Source organism: Condylostylus longicornis, unplaced genomic scaffold (assembly GCF_029603195.1).
Source record: "Condylostylus longicornis isolate FDR11 unplaced genomic scaffold, ASM2960319v2 ptg000136l, whole genome shotgun sequence".
NCBI classification, from domain to species: Eukaryota; Metazoa; Arthropoda; class Insecta; order Diptera; family Dolichopodidae; genus Condylostylus; species Condylostylus longicornis.
The window spans coordinates 276,451-286,891 of record NW_026578104.1 but is presented as its reverse complement, the minus strand read 5'-3'; positions in this window follow the sequence as shown (position 1 = coordinate 286,891).

The following is a 10,441-nucleotide window of genomic DNA, read 5'->3' as shown; positions in this document are numbered from 1 at the left end:
ATACAACTTCGAAATTTATTTGTCTATATCTTAGAAACTATAAAACCTTTTGTATTGAATTTTCGTTTGAATAACTATATTAGCAGGGCCATGTGTTTGATAAAAGTCGTTGAAATTGCTTCCTTCTGGTAGCTGCCATATAACTTCACAAGTTATTTGGCTATATCTCAACAACTATAAAAGCTGTGATATTGAAATTTCCCACAAGCCAATATTAGTAGGCCAATGAGTTTGATGAAAGTCGTTGAAATTGTTTGGCTTCTTCTAATAGCTGCCATACAACTTTAAAAGTTACTTGGCTATATTTCAAAAACTATTAAAGCCGTGATATTGAAATTTACCATAACCCAATATTAGTAGGGCCAGTGAGTTTGATGAAAGTCGTTAAAATTTTTTGGCTTCTTTTGGTAGCTGCCATACAACTTTAAAAGTTACTTGACTTTATCTCAAAAACTATAAAAGCCGTGATATCGAAATTTCACATAATCGAATATATTAATAGGGCCAATGTGTTTTATAAAATTTCGATTGAAATTTGTTGAAATTGCTTGGATCTTTCCATATTAATAAGGTAATATGGCAACTTAAAGTTATAGTCTGTCCCTTAGGCAGCTATGACATATTTATTCGCACATATTATAGCAAATTCGTACGAGTATGACATAGTTGACACGGTCAACTCTATTCTTTCTCGTTTTTTAATTAAATTTTTTAGCTGCAAACGCTAAAATTGACACGTCGATTTTGTATAGGGATTGTTGCACTGGACAAAACAATAATTCGTACTTTAGTCCAACGTTCACTTCACTTTTTCAAATGCATTCACATTTCAAAACAGCGGAACATAAATTATTAGTTCCACGACATAATAGAAAATGACATACATCATTCAATAATGGAACGAAAAAAGAAAAATTACTCTGGCCAATTCACCATCCAAATTAATGGTATCTACTTGTTAGAACTCGTGGTGTTTTGCTATGTAACATTAGTTTCATGTTACTGAAATGGAAATAAATTTCTTGATTTCGGCAGCTTTACAAAAAACAAATTTACTTTGAGAAAATTTAATGAAAGTATTGAAAATCTTGTTTGGCAAAATATTAAGCGGGTTAAATATAGTCAAACAGATCCTTTCAGTACAAAAATTCTTTATATGCACTTTTTCCTTCAAAACGGTAAATGTAATTATAAACATAGTATTAAAAATCTTAATGTCAATGACATAATTCAAGTTACTGAAAGACCATTTAAATGAATTGATTTAACATGTTTTTAAGTTTTCTAAACAAAAGTTAGAATTGGAAAATTAATATTTTAGCAATTGATTAATGTAGTATTTTTCCCTTCAACAAATGAAAATACTGTTTTTAAAATAATCTATCTACATAAATTATGTCTACATACTAACAAAGACCATATATTTAAGAGACAACCAACTTAGTGTAAAATTTTTCGCCAAGAAAACAAACAGTATATGTATTTCCCCTCTTTTAGCAACATCTACTGAACTTAAATGAAACATGTATAACAATTAACCAATTTATTGTTGTTATACTATTTATTCTTAAAGATGAAATAATATATCAACAAAAGAAAGAGAAAATTAATAAAATTGTCAAAACAAGTTTTTTTTAAGAATCTGGTTTTTGTGTGATGTACTTTATGTTATGGTATTTGTATATATATATGATTAGAATGAAAGGAAATTTATACAAAGAAATATTCAACAATGTGTTTGTAAATTTCGAATAATCTTCATATCTTAATCTTCACAATTCTGATTTCAGCATTGCTGAAAAGATTACTTGTTCAAGAATATGGAAAAAAAATCTTATGTTGTCAACAATTTTTGGCCGCAATGTTTATTAGAACAAGTATTTCAGAAGATAATTAAAATATATTTTGAAGACTTTTTTACAATTTCAAGGACACTAATAAGCTTTCTTTAGTACACTTTCATTTTACGTCGTTCGTCAGTAACTTCTGGTTTAAATTATACGAAAAGTTCGTCAGTAACTTCTGGTGACAACCAGAACTCAAATATTAAATTTCAAGGTACAAAATGTAAAATGGGCCCCCAGATCAGTTTTCGAACCCTGATTTTCCCAAAAAATTTATTGATTTTGTATTAACACCTCGAATTGAAATATTAAATTTCAATAAAATCGGTTGATTATTTTTCTGTATATACGCAAAATGTATATTTTCACATATGTATAAAGATCGATTGAATATTTGCTTCAAAATGTAAAACACGGCCATTAAAAAGTCAATTTTTCCGAGGCCTAATATATCCCAAAAGTTGATCAAACACGCGTGCACACACGGATCGACAGGGTGACAGGTCGACAGGTTGTTTATTTACACACGAAAAATTGTTTATTTACACTTCCCTACTACGACATCAAAAATTCGGTTGTGCAGCACCGGCTCTAGTGGTACTAGAATCCCGATGCAAGTTTCTATTTAGCGCCCTTTATCAAAAAATATATCAAAAATATGCAAATTAAACAGTGTATTGATTATTGTATAATATTTAATATTAAACATTTATTTGTAACTGATATCAATTACACATAAAATCAATTGCACGATAGTTAGCTTAAAAATTTATTTTTCTTGCTTTTATCGCAGCAAATTCATCCAAAATATCATTAATTTTTAGTTCATCTCAGATATCGCTTTCAATAGCAATCATTGCTAACCCAACTGATCTCTCTTGAGAAATATTTGATCGCAAATATGTCTTAATTAATTTAAGTTTAGAAAATGACCTTTCGCCACTTGCTACAGTAACTGGTGGAGTTAATAGTATCCGCAAAGCTATTGTTAAATTTGGAAATATCCCAAATAAATCATTTGTATACATAAAATTTAAAATATTTAAGGGATCATAACTGTTTAGTTGCGGCGTTATGGTATCTTTAAATATAAAAAGTTCATTATATAACTCAGAAGAGTTTATGTCTATCTAATGATGTTACAAAATTTTGATAATTTGAAATCTATATAAAATTGATAAAAATCACTATACTCACAAAAATGGTATTATCCAACAAATTACACTTTTTTCTTACAGTTTAATGTCTAATTAAAATTAAGTATTTCACAAAACAAATTATATTTTATTTATATTAAATAAAATACTATTTTTTCTTACTGAAAATATCGCAACGAAAATGAAAAATGCCTGTATTTTATAAACCAAAAAGCTTTTAACGAAAAAAAAATTTTTTAAAAAAAAGCCTACTACGACTACATTTTTTTTTTTGTGTTTTTTTAATTTGAGCTAAGCAAAAATTTTTTCAAAAAAAATTTGGATTGGAAAATTACAAAAAACAATTAAGTGGAAAATCACTTTTCGATTTTAGCGCCCTTTCAGACCCTTTCAGAGTGGCGCCCCGATGCCGTGCATCTTCTGCATCCACGGTCGAGCCGGGCCTGCGGTTGTGTATTCCTTATTGTATACACAATGCGGTCGGTACAGATTATGTTAATTCTTCAATTACTGGTTTATAATATCATTTCAGTGCTTCTTGAAAGAACCGTTCTTGAAAGAAAAATTAAAACAAAACAGTGAAAGCAAAAATGATAACTTCTTGACCAATTGGGTTGAACAATAAATCTATAAGATCATAATTTTTTTCTATATGATTATATTTTTGATAATTTCTCTACTTTTTTTTCTGTATGATTATTTTTTTATATTTTTCTACTAATAATTAAGCTAATAAATTGAATATCAAATATTACACACTTAAATATTAAGTTTTTATCTAACAAATGTTAAAGCAATTTTAGATATGTATTATGTAAATGTGTAATAATTTTTAATTCAATTTTCAAAACTCTAAATTGATACTACTGCAAAAAAGAATTAATGTGCATTATGCATGCATAATTATGTGCGTAGATAAGGCCTAGCATCGTAATATATTTATTGATATGTTACGAACTTGATATAAGGGTTGATATTACTCTGTGCTTTTTTATTCACTTTCCGAAAAGTAAAATTTTAAAAAATGTGCGAACCAGAACATAGAACCGAATAAAATATCTTGTTTGAAACGTTAAGAGCAAATCAGTGGCTTCAAGCACAAACGAGTTAAGTCTGTTTTAGTGATTTCGAGATAAATGCATTTAAAACTTTAAATTAAATTTTGAAAAAAGTTATAAAGTTTTTTGAACCAATTTTTTTTTGATCGAAAGATAATTAAAAAAGCAAACGATTAACTCATAATCTGAAGTAAAACAACTAATAGTATTCTCATAATTATGAAAAAAAGTGAGATAGGCGGTTTTACAAAATTTATAAAAAGCACTTTGCAAAGCATATCTCGACTTAGGCGATTTGTGAAAAATGACTTTTGCATTTTCGTCAAATTTAATTTAAGTCGACTTAAGCTGTTGTTGCAAAACTGAAGATATGGTTTTAGGTGACTGAAGTTATACTGAAAAGGAAAGAAATAATATATAAGTATATTATTTTTACGTTATTTGATTCTTCACTTTTTTTTCAAATCATTGTCATAAAAAACATAAATTGAGGTAAGAAATGAATAAACTTCAAGTAAAAACTATTTCTAAAAATTTAAGAATTTTTTCATTAAATTTAAGAAAGGTGACAGTATCTTTGATTCTTTCTCGGATTTTTCGCCTAATATGGATCAGTATTTGTTAAATATCTAGTCTTAATCGTTTTGTAAAATTTGTGAACTAAAGGATCAACAAATTGCATCAAGTACTCTAAGTTTTTCTTTTTTGGGACTAATTTTCTCTTCTTCTTCAATTCGGAGTATATCTTGAAAATCTAACTAGTTAACACCGCGTCTTAAAATATGAGGTTTCCAAAACTATAAACTAGGCCTCAATTGAGGTTTTTAAAACTATATTAACTTCGGCTTTCAAAATAAGATCTGTTGATGCTTGTTTATTTAGTAGAGGACCAGTTTCGCTAATTTCTATGTTTTAAAACAGCTTGAACCCGTTACGTTAATTTCAAATATATTTCAATACCTCTAGCATCCGCTACAATCATTTCAGCTCTCCTAGCAAGTTCCAATATTTTTAACGTACATTTCATATCATTTTTGATCTTTTTTAAGACTTAAGATGATTTTACCAGCAATTTCCATGCAATTATTACAAATTTTGTCCCATGCTTTATACTAATATATGTTTAATATTTAATGTTTAATATTTCTTTATACTAAGAAAATGTTTAATAAATGTTTAATATAAATGTTTTGTTAGCGCCAGCTGAGTGCTATTTTGACCCATACGCCATGACTTCTGAATCGAGAAAATCGCATTTGAAGTTTAATAACACTTTATTTAAAAACTAAACGATGGGATTTCTTAAATTTTTGTTACTAGTTTTATTATAGTTTTAAGAGTTTGATTATAAAGTTTTGTGGAATTTCAACAAAGGGATCGAGAGTTATAGCAAATTAATTAGAGAAAGTCCTGTGCGATTTTGATCCATATCCACTTTTTCGGTTAAAAATGTTCGCTTTGTGTGACGTGGGTCAAAAATTCATGGATATGGATCAAAATAGCACAAACTTAAACAAACAAATTTGTTCTCTATGTAACATTATTTTTCATATACTTGTATTAAAAAAATGATTTTATCGCGAAAATAAGAAGTTTAAATTTAAAACATACGTAACATAATTAGATAAAATAATTTAACCTAATTAGATTGAAAGAATTAGAACAATGACCAATAATTTTACTAGACCAATAATTCAGTATGAAGTTCGTAATCACTTGAAAGAGTTTTCTGCTCTATAGACGTTTAAACATATTATATTCCCGCTAAGGGTAAGAATCTGTGTTGATTTTTATAAGTGCCTTTGTTGCTTTGCACAACTATTCAAGGAAGAGAAAACACCACCAAACTTTCAAAAATTGTTTCCTTATTATTGCCAGGGGCTATTTCAAAATATTAAATATTAAATATTTCAAAAACTAATAAAACTAATGAAAGTCATGTGTTCAATCACAGCTAAGGTATGTCTTGGAAGATTCTATGAAATAGCTTGGCAGGTTTGGATAACTGCCGTACAAGCCTAAGTACTAATATTAAATATTTGAAGTAATAAAGCTCTTTAAAGTGCATGAAGAGTTGCACTTTAGCAAATATTTTAGAAGTTTTAGTGATATGTCTTGGCATTTGCGGGTGGCTAAATAGCAATTGGAGTGACAGGAAATTCGGTAACAAAGTGCCAAATTATACTTTATACATGTCCCAAAAATTTCCTGCAGCTAGTTCGCTAGGATTTGATTTTATAATCAGATTGTCAAGATATATTTACTGAAAAATTTTTATTTGTTTTTAAAATATTCGGACATTAAAATACGGCAATGCTTAGGCGTTTTCAAAAGTATATTTTAACGAAGGCTATGTATGTTTTGAATTTGTTAGCGAAAGGCTTACACTGACGTATAATACTCAATTATATCTGTTCAAAAAATGTTTAAAACATTGTTAAACGACTTTTTAAAAACTTTTAAGATGTGATAAAAAAATACTTCAATCATTTATCATTAAGTGTGGTCCACAAACCCAAGTAGTTGATGGCGAATCGTAAACGAAACTGATGTTTTTAAAATTATTCCAAAGAGTCCTCAATTTTTGCATTTAGAGGTACTAAATTTAATTAATAGACGAATTCATAGCGGATATTCTCGTTAATATTCCATTTTGTAAGAATAAACTTTCAAATATTTGAAATAACTGGTATTTTATAAAGAGAATAATAGACATTTGTTTCAAATTTACAAACATTTAACCAGAGTAAAATTTCTAAACAATATTTTGTAAGCCCCCCTTGAAATATAAGAACAAAGTGATCTAATGCTTTTAAAAGATCTCAAAATATTTTCCATTTAGTTAAGTACGTGAAAAAAACAAGTAAGGTGAATAAATTAAAGTATAATTTATCAGATAAAAAAATTTTGGAACTGTGTAAATAGCCAAATTGGATTGCTTCATTATGTTTTACAGTTTATGTGTTATAATGATCCAAAAAATTTTTTTGTATGACATGAGTCATTATAGCACTCAAAAATTTTTTGCAAAATTTATATGAAAATTTGATCCATACGCCAACGATTTTGAATATGGATCAAAATGCATCACAAATTAAATTTTAAGTGGAGGTGGATCAAAGTGACATCGGCGTATCTACAAAACTAAATGAGATAGCGAAAATCTGATTACATATACTGAAAGATCATATACTGTTTCTCACTTTTTTTTAAACTTCAAAAGAATTTCTTTTGAAGTTTAAAAAAAACTAAAGAATTTTAGTAAAAGATAACAATTTCTTCTAATTTTTGTATACCTACATAAACTTACTAAATAATATTTGCAACAAAATTATGTATAACTTAAATGCTATATTATAGGCTCTGAAGTCATTGTGTATACTACAATGTTCGTGGTTTCGTGTATTACCTGCATATGCATGTACATGACAATACGCATTAGACTTGCGTATGTGAATCAGCACAAATTCATGTTCGTATTAGCATTTTATTATGCTTTCCTTTGTTTCTTTTTATGCCTAATTAGTTTTGTAAACGTTGTCTAAAAAATATTGAGTTAAATTTTGTTATCCGTTTATACATAGAATCTATATAGATATTCAAATAAACAATAGTGAAAAATGAATAAAATTTAGTTTATTTTAATAAACTACTCTACAGGAATTAAGAGGTTTTATTTTCCAAACGTTCCAAACGAACAGAAGCAGAGGCGAGAATATAAAATTACCTGATTTTGGCATATGTAGCAACGGGGTCATGATTATGTGATAATATTTTAAATTATTTATGTAAACAAATTACCTCTTCCAGTATTAAGAATACAAACAGGTACTCAAGGATAAGCAAATTGTCAAATGAAATTAAAACTAAGCAAGATCTACCTAGCTTTTAACATTTATGATCCTGTTTTTTTTTTAATTTGAAAACGAACTTACCTCTTTGTTAAACAAGAAATGGTATAGAAATTCCTATCTAAATTTTATTTTAACAATATTTGGAAACCTTCAATTCTCAGCAATATTTTCCTTTATTTGCCAATGTAGTTAACTAAAAACAAAACACAAAAGAAAGTGTAATAAATTTATATTATCTATTAAAATATTGTTACCCAATGCTATGATTTTAATTGGTCTATATATATATATATATAGATACATTTTTTTTTTCTTTTTTTTTTCAACTAGGTGAAAAAATCTTGAAGAAGGGCGGCTCTATCTGCCTTTTTCCTTCGACAGTGGGGGAGCGTGACTCCTACTCTAAAAAATCACCTAAATTCTGAACGGATAAAACTGGTCCTACAGACCAACTATATTACCTCCGTGTTAACTTGGCTTTTACGTGCAGTAATTAAATACCTTCCATAAGGAAATTGGTATTTCGTGTTAAATCGAATGGTCTTGTTTGTTTAAGTCTTTCTGTCATAACGCCATTGTCTAGCAGCCGAGCTGCTTCCATAGTTACATGCTATTCTTGACGAACCCTATGTCTTGTAGCACAACTCCTAATTTCATACACAACCAAATGAATTCCTAAGTCCCTGTGGATATCACTGTTACGTATATACCATGGCGCATTTACCATGCCCCGTAGAACTTGATTCTAGAAGGTTTGAATTTTGTTAATGTGAGTCTTCTTAGCACAACCCCGCAGTTGAATGGCATATCGCCATATTGGTTTAATGATTTGGTTATAAATTAACATCTTATTATCAATTGCCAAATTGGACTTACGATCTAGGAGCCAATAATTTTCTCTATATTTATTTTTTAATTCTATGTGTTTCTTCTTTATATGCTCTTTCCACCTTAGCTTGACATATAAAGTCATCCCTAAGTATTTTGCTGAGTTATGGATCGCTACGTTTGTTCCATTTACGTTAATTTGTGGTGGATTCACTATTTTCCGATTGGTGAAATTTATGTGAACAGATTTTGCTTCATTCAACTTCACCCTCCAATCTCTAGTCCACTGGCTTATTTTGGTAACTGCCTCCTGCAATTTTTTTGTCGAATCGTCAATGTTCGCTTCTACTGCCAATATTGCAGTATCGTCAGCAAAAGTGGCTATCGTAGCATTTTCTATTTGTGGCAAATCACTACTGTAAAGCAGGTACAACGTTGGGCCCAAAATACTGCCTTGAGGCACACCTGCCTTTATTTCTCTTAGCGTGGAGTATTCAGCATCTTGTTTAATTCTAATCTATCAACTAAGTAAGATATCAAAATTTCTACAAATGAGGATGGGTACATTTGCCCCAACTTAAGTATAAGGCCCTTGTGCCACACCCTGTCGAATGCCTTGTGCTACGTCTAGAGACATAGAAGAGCAGATTTCTTTATTTTCCGAGCTTCCTTCTATAATATTAGTTATTCTATGGACCTGGTCTATTGTAGAATGGTTTCCTCTGAAACCAAATTGATGGTTTGGTATTAGGCCCCTATTTTCTATTATTGGCTTCAATCTCCTTAATAGCAGTTTTTCAAACCGGTTTTGGGCACCATAATTAGCTCTGCGATTTGTCAAGCACAAGGAACATGCTCAAAATCCACAGCTGCATTTATGATTTTCGTCAAATGTTCCAATGCCTTGTCTGGTAGCTCTCTCAGTACTTCCGCAGTAATAAGATCGAAACCTGGCGATTTTTTCAACTTCAGGGATCTTATCTCTTCCGCAACCTCTAATTGAGTAAGTGGCGCTATGCTGTCTGCTTCATTTACGATCGATTCTACCAAACCCACATCTGAGGTTATTCCGTTTGGCGTGAATATGCTTTCCAAATGATCAGCAAACAAATTGGCCTTCTCTAAATTGCTCCTCGCTCAACTGCCATTTGCTTTCATCAGTGGCGGAGCGTGCCTAATCGGTCTCTTTTTGCTCCTTGCCGCCTTCCATAAGGAATAATTCGTTTCCCTCGTAGCTGACAAGTTCTTTATACAATTTTCATATGTTGCCGATTTAAATTCTTGGATTTTTCTTTTAAGCACCTGGAAAAGTCTGTTTAAAGCAGTTTTATCATCAGAGTGACGTGAACGCTGCCATCTAAGTCTGGCCCTTCTCTTTTCATCTACTAAATAAGTTATTTCTCCAGAAAATAACTGATCCTCTATCGGTTTGTACTTTGTTCCATGCAGCTCTTTGTATGATTTTGATTGTATATGAATATTTACGTCAATACTGTTTATTATTTCGTATCGAAAGCTCACCCAATCTGTAGCTCAATCTGCTATTTGTTAAACTGAGCCTAAATAATGTTTTAGTTATTTTTTCACTTAGTTTTAATACGACAGCAGAGTGATCCGAATTAAAACCATAGTTATCTTAAATGCTTAGAAAGTTTTTTGATATTTTTTTGGTTATATAAAAGTCAATAACATCAGGAATC